The sequence below is a fragment of the Dipteris shenzhenensis genome, chromosome 24 (assembly GCF_047967505.1).
Source record: "Dipteris shenzhenensis isolate YYH24624 ecotype China chromosome 24, Dip_SZ_1.0, whole genome shotgun sequence".
Classification (NCBI taxonomy): domain Eukaryota; kingdom Viridiplantae; phylum Streptophyta; class Polypodiopsida; order Gleicheniales; family Dipteridaceae; genus Dipteris; species Dipteris shenzhenensis.
Window position 1 is genome coordinate 19,997,126 of NC_141619.1, and position 11,378 is coordinate 20,008,503.

The 11,378-nt window shown below is 39.6% G+C and overlaps 1 pseudogene; it reads left to right on the forward strand.

The window, feature by feature from the left end:
• The first annotated feature begins 9,377 nt into the window (after window positions 1–9,377).
• LOC147886341 (uncharacterized) lies at window positions 9,378–10,805 on the forward strand (annotated as a pseudogene).
• Window positions 10,806–11,378: the final 573 nt, after the last annotated feature.

Genomic DNA, 11,378 nt, shown 5'->3' on the forward strand with positions numbered 1-11,378 from the left:
TCATTGCAAGAATACAACACATGTTCCGATGCAAATCCATAGTGGAGTTGATGACATGGCATGCATCTCATCGGTCCACTGATGACACATTGAGGATTCTCGCAGATTGTGCAGCTTGGAAGCACATAGATAATCAGTGGCTGGACTTTGCAAGGGAGCCACGCAACTTACATCTTGGGCTAGCCATGGATGGCGTGAATCCTTTCGAGTTACGCTCGACATCTTGGTCGACATGGCCCATAGTCGTGGTGAATTACAATATCCCACCATGGCTAATAATAAAAAAGGGACACCTCATGCTTGTACTACTTGTGCCAGGAAAGTACAAGGCAAAAAACATGGACGTGTACATGGCACCTTTGATAGAGGAGTTACAGATATTATGGAGAGGAGTACAGGTCTTTGATATTTCCAGAGCTCCTAGACATACCAATGATATTTTGGTCAAGGGTATCTTGATGTGTACCATGCATGACTACCTAGGATATGGAGAGTGCACAGGTACATGGTTGTGTCTTTACATGTACAATGAGGGATTATGCCTTTTTGACTCTCTTTTGCATGCATGTCTTATACTAACACATTCATGCACGTGTGCAGGACTTGTTACAAGTGGGTACCATGCTTGTCCTGTTTGTGGACCGGCTCTGAAATCGCTTGCACGCTACTCCAAACATATGAGGAAAAATGTTTATGAAGGTCATGCTCTATACCTTCTACTTGACCATCTCGCACGTGGAGGTTAGCTTGATCCACCACCATCATATTTGAAGGCAAGTGACTGGATTCAAGCTTGGAGGGCGAATGGAGAGGAACCTCCTCCTGGTATGAAGAGGCTATCAATCTTTCACGATCTTCCTTATTGGGGTCAGTTACAAATCAATCATCTCTTGGATCCCATGCATATCTTCAAGAATGTGGGGGCTACTATTTGGGCACACTTGGTTGGTTCCAAGGACTCAAGAGGAGTGCGAGAAGACTTGCGTGCTATGAATAGGATGTCTCGTTTGTGGCCCCAAGTGCATGCTTCGAGAAAAGTTGTCCTCCCGAAAGCAACGTGGATCCTCTCTACGAGGGAGGAGGCAGCGATCAAGGTAGACATTGCCTCTTTTCAAACACCGACAGGGTACATGTGTTGCTTGAAAGAAGCATTTTCAAAGGACAATAAGCTTAGTGGGCTCAAGTCCCATGATTGGCGCAAGGTCTTACAGGTACTCTAAGTAGAATTAGTGTACTAATAATCGTGATGCGTTAGCATAATTATTATTATGTTATATTGTTGACATGACTTCATTGTTGCTTTGATAGTTCATCCTCCCAATTACAATAAAAGGGTGCTTACAAGAAGATGTTAGAAATGCTATATTCAAGATCTGTGGTATTGTGAGGTATGCTTACTATCAAATCGCATTATGTATTTTCTTCATGGACATGTGAAATAGGTGGATATCTCAAATATCTTACATATGCATGGACATGTGAAATAGGTGGATATCTCAAAAAGAGATCTCTATATCGAGCATCGAGAAGGCTAGGGTGGAATCCATCAAAGCTGTATGCTTGCTTGAGAAGCACTTTCTCTTGAGCATTATGGCAACTCAAGTCCACTTGCTTGTGCACATAGTTGATGAGGTGGCTATAGCAGGTACTGTTCATAGTCGATGGATGTTTTTTCTCGAGCGGTTTATGAAAACTTTTAAGGGATTCGTAAGACAAAGAGCAAGACCAGAAGCAAGCATGGCAAAGGGATGGCTTGTGCAAGAGTCATTAGTATATATCACAGAGTTTCTTGCATCCACGGATCCCGATATGCCACAAGCTTGGCACAACAAGGATGATCATCGCATCGTTGGCAAGGTTCCCCAAGGAAAAGGGATTGAAAGAAAGATGAGCGAAGAGCAAATGGAGAAATTCAATAAGTTTTGTATCCTCAATAGCCCTGAGATGTAGAAGTGGATTGAGAGATATGAAGTGGCCAAAGCAGAAAGAATAAATGCAAGGACGAGATTCAGAGTAATGTACAGGTGATCACAACCATATCCACGGGATCTAGCTCTTCTCCCTACTCACATGTCACTTGATTGGCTACAACTGGCTCTACGTAAAGCCGAACGTGATGGAGAGACAATAAACGAGCGCGAGCGAGAGTTATCATCTGGATGTATGGTGCATGTAAGTTTCTTACCTCTTAACGTAATTAAGTAATTATTTGTGGCAATATATGCTATAAAATAGATGCATCTTCATTGTTTTAATGATGCTCTTTTACAGTACAAAAAGTACAGTGCATTATGATCATATGGACGACATTTTTGCATGGAACGCATCGATTCAAAGAGAGTCACATTTGATTGTGGAGTCATGGCTAACTTCACACAAGATAGCCGAGCAAGTGCTTCAGATACCAATCTTCTCTCCTCACAGTTGGATTATTGTGGAACCATATGCGACATCTATGAAATTGATTTCAGATGATTTACTATTTTCATTCTTGATGTAAAATGGTTTAGAACTACTTACAATAGTCTCCATGCGATAGTGAGAAAAGATAGTAGCAGTCTCTTTGCAATAGACTCCACCAAACATTGGACCGATGAAAGTGATACTTTTGTTCTTCCCGAGCACTGTGAGCAGGTGCATACTAATGATTTAATTAGTCAAAGCTTTTGTTTTTAAATTCCATTGATACATGTACTTGAGCATAATTTCATATATATAACTGACGACATTTGGCACCCATCTTCAATATAGGTGGTTTTTCATCCAGATCGTTCTGATCCAAGATGGTGGTACGTGATCCAAGTTGCACCACGAAGTAAGCAAATTTTTGAAGATCGAGATGTGGATATGGAAATGCCACTACCAATGCCGGATCCAATTGATGAATCTAGCGAAGAAGATGTAGATCACCATATGAGCCAAGAGGAAGATGCTCATAATGACATCGCACGAGAGGAGGATAGAGATCACGATATTGAGGAAGAAGACAAGAATCATCAAGAATCACCACACTTTATTGAAGAAGATGATCAAATACGACTTGGCTCAAGATGAAACAGTTGATGTAAATGCTCTTATTTGATTTTTCTCATCTCAAACTTGGACATGAATATATGAGCTTCAAAGGCTTGATGTACATGCTCTCATTTTTTAATTCTCTTTGAGCTCAAACATGTATGAAAATTTAAAAAAATTTGTCATTGGAAAAAACTAACTTTTAAGGCCTATAAAAAAAAAAAACCTCTCTAGAAAAACGTTGCTATAAATTTGTATATCAGTGTCACTATATAGCGACACTTAAAAGTCGCTATATAGCAACTTTTAGCAACAATCGCTATATAGCGAGGATTTAGGAAACCCGCTTTTCATACCGACAATTAATGCTAAGCTGGTCCTAAACATCGGTATGTAAACATCGCAATAGGATCCGTGTGTAGTAGTGACTCATCGTTTTCATTATCAACTACTTGCACACAAACAATATGTTGCATCTTTGGCCAAAATCTCTCATACATGCTCTCTACACTATTGTTTGGTTTATCAAGCTCATCAATCATGTTCTTCCAGTACTTCACTACCGGCTTGTAAAACTTTGTGAAAGATGCTTCTGGACCTTGCAGGTGAATCCATTTTTCCCAAAAGTGAACATACTCCTTGATACCAACTATCACATCTAAGTGATCCTTCACATACTTAAACATGGTTACACAAGGTGGCTCTCCAATTGGTAGCATTGGATGACCATTTGGATGTCTCTTCCACAACTCAATGCCACCTTCACTTGGTTGCCAATCTAATGATCGTGGATGCACTTTATATTGCATGATAGGAACTTCATTTCACATAAAGAACCAAAATTGGAGAGGCTTTGAGTGTCCCACTAAAGCATCTTGCCCATCGCATAGGCATCCATCAACATAGCTCTTGAAATCAAGGACTTTCATTACCAAAAATGGCATTGGAGAAGACTCCTCACATTGTCTAAAAGTATCCATGAGATGTGCAAATGTCAATGTTTGGCTAGTTCTTAACCTCTCTGAAAACTTGCTAAACATTGCATCAATATCCTCATGTGTATGCCCAACCATCAAGAATCCCAATTGAATTGACTTGAAAATCCCTCGAGCAACAAGTAATGATACGTATGCAAACAAGTACCTATTCTTGTTTTTAGAACCACAATTATCCAATTGCAACAATAGGTGTTCGGGTAGTTTCATAAAAGGATTTTCTTGATGGGAACTTCTAAGTCCAAGTTCTTTGAATGTTCCACCCACTGCTCCAAGATGAAGTTGTTGCTTGTCATTAGAAACATAGTGAGAATCCAATGCTTCTCTTGAGGTTAGTGCATTTAGCAGAGCGTTGTCAGACCTTGGCATCCCATCATGTACCAAATCTCCAAGTGCATGGTTATCAAATCTTTCAAGATTTCTCAAACACAAAGCCAATGAACCAATTGTGAAGTTAGGATCTGACGGCCACAAGGATAAAGAAAAGTGACCATAACATCCTTGACCATGTCCATGTGTTATCATGCCAGTCAAAGCCACTGGGAGCTGAAAGGATTTGTCTGTGTCCTTTGAACGATTGTGTAATCTAGGGAGGCTATCTTCTTTTGGTCCATCTTATCATGGATAATGCACAAGTATGTCTAAGGATACATTTCAGAAAATCTACGCCAAGTGAAGTACACATTTCTACAACTTTTTTGTTGTAACATGTGCTTTCTTCTATCTTCCATCAACTTATTATGTTCATCTTGGCATTTTGTCGCTGCAAGCTGAGCCTTGATTGCACTACATAAACCACACTTAGAGAATTCAATTGTTTTTGACAAAGTTACATGCTTGAATTTAGAGTTCCATATGCGGTTGAATGTGGAAGTTGACATCTCCTTACAACCCAAACTATGCTTTAACTACATGTTAACCTCATAGAGAATATCAACCTGCTTGTATACATCTGGTATCACCAATTGTGTTTCCCTTGATCCATCCTGAAGTGTTCTACTTTTGTGTGGCATATGCTCAGAATTGTTATCCACAAAATCTTGGATTATGGCTCTACCCCATTCTGTGTGGTCCCAACCTCTCCACACAATTCCTTTATTACCATGCATGCACCTTCGTATACCAATTTCAAATTGCTCCCTATATCGATAAAATGTTGTTTTTGGAATACCATGCTCTACAACAAACTTGAATACCATTCAATGAAAAGACATATTTGAACTGCCCATTGTCATCTTTTCGACAAGCAACCCCAAGAGTGTCATATACATAATTGGTGCGAGCCTCCAAAATTTGGCCCCAGTACTCTATGCATAATTTGGATATCATTTGACGATCGGCAAATTGACAACAATTTTGTTTACAACAATCAATGATAGATACTTTTGTGATTGCATCCCTTGTGAGTCTAGATGATGCTAATGGCATGCCATGTTTTTTAGCTTTCCTCTTTATCATGCAGTAACGCCTCTTTTTTGTGGATTTTTCCATTGGGTCCTCATCTTCCATGTGCTTTTTCCTAGAACCATGGTGCTTTCAAAGAAGCTAGCAAGATTTGGATGCACGTCCAAATCCTTAAAGACCTTGGTGCTTCTTTCAAAGTACTGAGAAGATTTGGTTGTGGCGTTCTTTCAAACTTGGGGAGATTTGGTTGTGTGGCCAAATCTTGTAGGCTTCTTTCAAATCACTAGGGTATGGGGAGTTTTGGCCGTGCAACCTCCTCTTGCATGCTTCTTTCAAATCACCAGGTTCTGGGAGATTTGGCCGTGTGGCCAAATCTTTCAAAGCATTAGGGTTTGGGAAGATTTTGCCGTGCTGCGAAATGTTGCTAGCTTCTTTCAAATCACTAGGAAGATTTGGCCACATGGCCAAATCTTCAAACGTTAAATTTAAAAATTGAAAATCTAGATTTTAAAATTTAAAGTTCAAAATTCAAAATTCAAAATTCAAAATTTAAAATAAAAAATTCAAATTTGAAATTTCAAAATTCAAATTTCTAGTTTCAAATTTTGAAATTCAAATCTAGAGATCCTACTTTCAAAAAAATTGTACATGCTTTTCATGATTCACGCTATTACACTTTAAAATCATACTATTACTTTAAAAGCAAACCAAAAATTCTAAAACTATTAAAAAACCAAAACTTTAAAAGGAAAGCTAAACAAGCTTTTTAAACCAAGCATAAAAAGTAAACCTATGAGAAGGAATTGAATTCATCTTCATAGGGGATCAAGTGCTAGGCTCACCTTGTTCTCTCCCTTCCTAGATCTCAAATCTGTAACTAGGGTGGTTTGAGAGCCTTAGGACAATGTCTTAGATGGGGTAGTTCTTGGAAAACACTCCTCCACCCTTGGTTAGCTAATTGCAAGCAAAAAAGTTCAAAACTATGTCAAAATAAGAGGTCTCGGGAGGCTCCCCATCCCTAACAGTGTGCACTTAACTATGTAGGTTTTAAACTTCCATTACCAATGAAACTCTCCATAGATTCCACACTCAATAGTGGGATTAGAAAGAGGTCCTTTTTTTTTTTTTTTTTGCTCTGCATGCTTTTGGGGAGATTACTCCTTCCCCCCAAAAGCATTCTTTTTTTGGGTGATTGTTTCACCTCTTCTATCTCGCTCACACCTCCTCCTCACGATTTCTCCTCTCCCCCTCACGCTCCTCCTCCTCACGATTTCTCCTCTTCCTACCGCTCCACTCTTCTCGCAGTTCTCCTCTCCGTCCCTCCGATGAAAGCTCTAGATGAGGAGATGCTGAGGAGCCACTGGTTGGAGAAGGGGACGATCCTCACCATGCCAGAGACGGGAGCTCTAGAGGGGTCTCGGATGGTGCGGGCAATGGAATTCTTGATGAAGAGGCAACCAAAGCTAGAAGGATTGCCACCAAAGAGCTTCTCGAAGGAAGCGACGACAAAATCGGGCCGGAAGAGAGAGAGCACGAGGGAGTCCATGTCCTTTGGAGCCAATGCCGAGGCATCGAGCAGGACATGCCATCCCCTCTGCTGCACCATAGCCATCCACTGATACAAATACTTGCTACCGGAAACTCTAGATTGCACAAGGAATGTGAAAAATCCCTTTGCCATTGCCACCTCCTTCTTCCTCCTCATCCCCCTCCTCTTCCTCACCTCCACCAGCTCCTTCCTCAGCTCTCTCCAACATACCCTCAACGTCGGCCACCTGAACCTCGCCTTGCTCACCCTCGCTCCCCTCTCCCTCACCCTCTTCTCCATCCACCCCATCGACTCGCTCTCGTAGTCGTACATCGTCACCAGCCTCCCACTCTCCTCCCACAGATACGCATCTGCCAACAGTCAAAACTTTTGGCGCTCTTCTCTCTATGCTTCTCCCCTTCGGCTATTTTCTAGCAAGAAAGTCAACTCCTACAATTGCTACAGCTACTCTCTCTATAGCTCCTAGGATTTCTTGAAATCCAAAGAGCACAAGATCACAAACAACAATGGCTACTCAATCATCCAAGTAAGAAAACGAAAGAAATCGAAAGTGTACCTAAATTCTTGCATTATCTCCATTTTTTCCATTTTGAAACACCACGATTTGAAAGAAAGAGTCTTGTAAAAGTAGGAATCTCGAAGTGTGATTTGAAAGTACGGTCTTTATTATATTATTTGACTTTTGGATCTTGAAATTTGAAATTTGAATTTTGTATCTAAGGTTCAGAATTTCAATTTTAGATCTTGAAATTTGAATTTTGAATTTTGTATCTAAGATTCAGAATTTCAATTTTGAATTTTGAATTTTGGATTTTGAATTTTAAGTTTTGAATCTAAGATTTTGAATTTTGAATTTTAAAATTTTCAGATTTGAAATTTGAATCTTAAGATTTGAATTTCGAATTTTAAAATTTTTAGATTTGAAATTTGAACCTTAAGATTTGAATTTTGAATTTTAAATGGGGAGATTTGGCCATGCGACCAAATCTTCTCGCTTCTTTTAAAACATACAAGATTTGGCCGTACGGCCAAATCTTCCTAGACCTTGGTGATTTGAAAGAAGCTATAAAGATTTGGCATCACAACTAAATCTTCCTAAACCTTGCTGCTTTGAAAAGATTTGTCCACATAGCCAAATCTTCCTAGACACTTGTGATTAGAAAGAAGATAGCAAGATTTGGCTACATGGCCAAATCTCCCTAGACCCTCGTAATTAGAAAGAAGCTAGCAAGATTTGGCTACACGGCCAAATCTCCTTAGACCCAAGTGATTTAAAAGAAGCTAGAAAGATTTGACATCACAACCAAATCTCCCCAAATACTGCTGCTTTGAAGAGATTTGGTTGCACGGCCAAATTTCCCTAGACCCTTGTGATTAGAAAGAAGCTAGCAAGATTTGGCCACACAGCCAAATCTCCATAAACCCTCATGACTTATAAAAAGCTAGAAAGATTTCGCATCATAGCCAAATCTCCCCAAACCTTAGTGCTTTGAAAAGATTTGGCTGCATGGCCAAATCTCCCCAAACCTGGTGCTTTGAAAAGATTTGGCCGCACGACCAAATCTCCATAGACCCTCGTGATTAGAAAGAAGCTAGCAAGATTTGACCACATGCAAATCTCCCCAAACCCTAGTGCTTTGAAAAGATTTGGCAGCACGGCCAAATCTCCATAGACCCTCGTGATTAGAAAGAAGCTAGCAAGATTTGGCCACATGGCCAAATCTCCCTAAACCCAAGTGATTTAAAAGAATCTAGAAAGATTTGACCGATTTGAAAGAAGCTAGCAAGATTTGGTTGCACAGCCAAATCTCTCTAAACCCTAGTGCTTTGAAAGAAGCCCACAAGATCTAGCCACAAGGCTAAATCTCCCCAAACTTTGGTGCTTGGAAAGAAGCCCATATGATTTGGCCACACATCCAAACCTCCCCTTCCAGTGCTTTAAAAGAAGCCCATAAGATTTGGCCACACAGCCAACAAATCTCCCTAGTGTGGCCAATCTCCCTAGAATCTAGTGCTTTCTCAAATCTACTACTATGTTTAGTGTCAATTCTAGATTCTATTTCAGATATGTTTATCGATAATGTGTTTTGTCTAACATTAAAGATTATAAAGATGATACTTTGTATATTGCTTGGGTTTTTTTATAGGAAAGACACAAATGTGAAGAAGGTTGAGAAAGTTGTAAGTGGATCTGGAGAAAAAAGCATACCTTGGTACTTTGACATATATAGTATTGAGGGAGCACAATTGACACGAGTTCACTTATTTGTTTTGTTACCTAATAAAAGTGCATACACTTGTGTTGGATCGGTACATCAAATCACAAAAGATGTGGTTGGAAAAGAGGGAGATATTGGATTGTTGATCATTATAAGAAATTTCTCTTGGATCCCAATGATTATGAAGCATCTCGTATGAAGTCTGATGTAGATGACAACATGCACTCACGAGGCTAGATAAGTGTTGAATCAATTGATGGAAATGAAATTGACACAGTGACAACAATCATTGAATCATATCGCAAAGTTTCAGCAACATTAAAGAAGCGTAAGAGTGGGGAAGATAGTGGGGAAGGAACAAAGAAAGGAAAGTCGACTATGGTTCAAGCACCAGGTGGTAGTGGAGAAGGGGCAAAGAAAGGAAAGCTAACTATAATTGATATACCACAAGAAGTAACACCTCTAGAGGGTATGCTAGTAGTTGTGGAAAGAAGCAGTGGTAGTGAATTGGAGCCAAGTGGAAAGGTCATAGGAAAAAAAGGGCAAAAGAAACCATCAGCCATTCGGGTTGCATGCAACAACAAGATGTCAAAAAGCTCCTCCAAGCTATGTATATAGAGGGTTGAACAAAGAGCATGTGGAGAAGCTTGCTGCAGACTTCGGTTATAACTCTAGGCCTCCTGCTGCTATAGCAGATTTAATGCCTTTCAATCTTGAAACAAAGCAGCCCCTAGAAAGGGTAGATAAAAAGGATTTAACCAAGTGCCACTACTAGATACTATCTGGACAACATTCAATATATGCTGCTAAAATATTTACATCTAATGATGATAACAGCATAGCCCAAAGAAAGAACTACTACTGCACCTGCCACACGAGGATTGTAGTCAATTGTCCCGCACGCTTTTGTGTGGAGGTATCAAAGATGGCAAACCTGGAGTCTCAAAATATCTTGAGACAATCTCCATACATTGATATACTTAAGCAGGTGAGGGGACAATGGATTCTCTTTAACAGACCCAAGAAATCACAGCAAGGGCTTGCAAAAGGACATCCATATCATGAGAATTGGGATGTAATTACAGAGTTTAATTATAAATCATTTTTTACAAGTCTATTTTCTTAATTATTGCATTCTAATGGATTCATATATTTTGCAGGCTTTCATTGACACTGGCAAGGTAACATTGGGCAATAGCTTTGCCACAAAGGATGTACATATGATAATCACAAGCGATGCCATTTATGATGGTTGGATCTCCATCCTTGAGGATTACATTGCAAGCAAATATTCACAAGATGGAAAATGCCGTAGGCAACCCACAGTCTCAATGTTTAGATGCTTGCATGGATTGAGTGATGATCAAATTGGTCAAATTCAAAATGACATTAAGGAAGGTAGAGTAGTCATAGCTAAAACAAAGACTGATGCCATGATTCTTGATATTGAAGGACGAGCTATGCAGATCAAGAGAGATGATGCACTACAAGAAGAACTTTATATGTTTATATCAGTAGAACAACCTTCTTTAATGTTAATAAATTGGGATGAGTGCAGATTACATTTTAAAATTCCTCCTAAATTGTATCAACAGATTTGTGGTTGCTCTAACTTATGGTTAAAAGTGAAGCTTCAACAGGGCAAGGAAACTCCACCATTGCCTGATGCTACAAAGGGGTATGTGAGGTGGATTATGGGACAAAGTGAAGGTGCAAGTCATGGACAGAATTCCACCCAGCCTTGGAGGTTCTACACAGTCAGTTCAAACATGGAGGGAATGGAATTTATACATAATGTGTACCAAGAGCCAATGGCAATAGGGGTTGCTTTTTTGGATGTAATGTATGGACCAAGCAGAAGTAGAAATCGGAACGAGGATCGCTTTGAATATTTGTTGAAAAGCTTGATGACAGTCGCTTCTCCCCCAGTGCAATTCCTTCTTGTGGTCTTCTTGACCATGGATCATGTATCATGTTTGAAGAATGCATTAAATAAGACATGCAGACAATATAAAATACACTTCGGTTGCCTTAATTTTGAAATTGCAGATATATTTGTCACTGGATCTATGGATGGCTTAATTGCCTATGTACTGGTAAGCAAGGAAAAGGATTTCAACGATATTGAGCACTATACCAATGCACAATGTAAGCCACCAATGTATGTTGCAGATGAAAAATATGAAAAATCAAGTG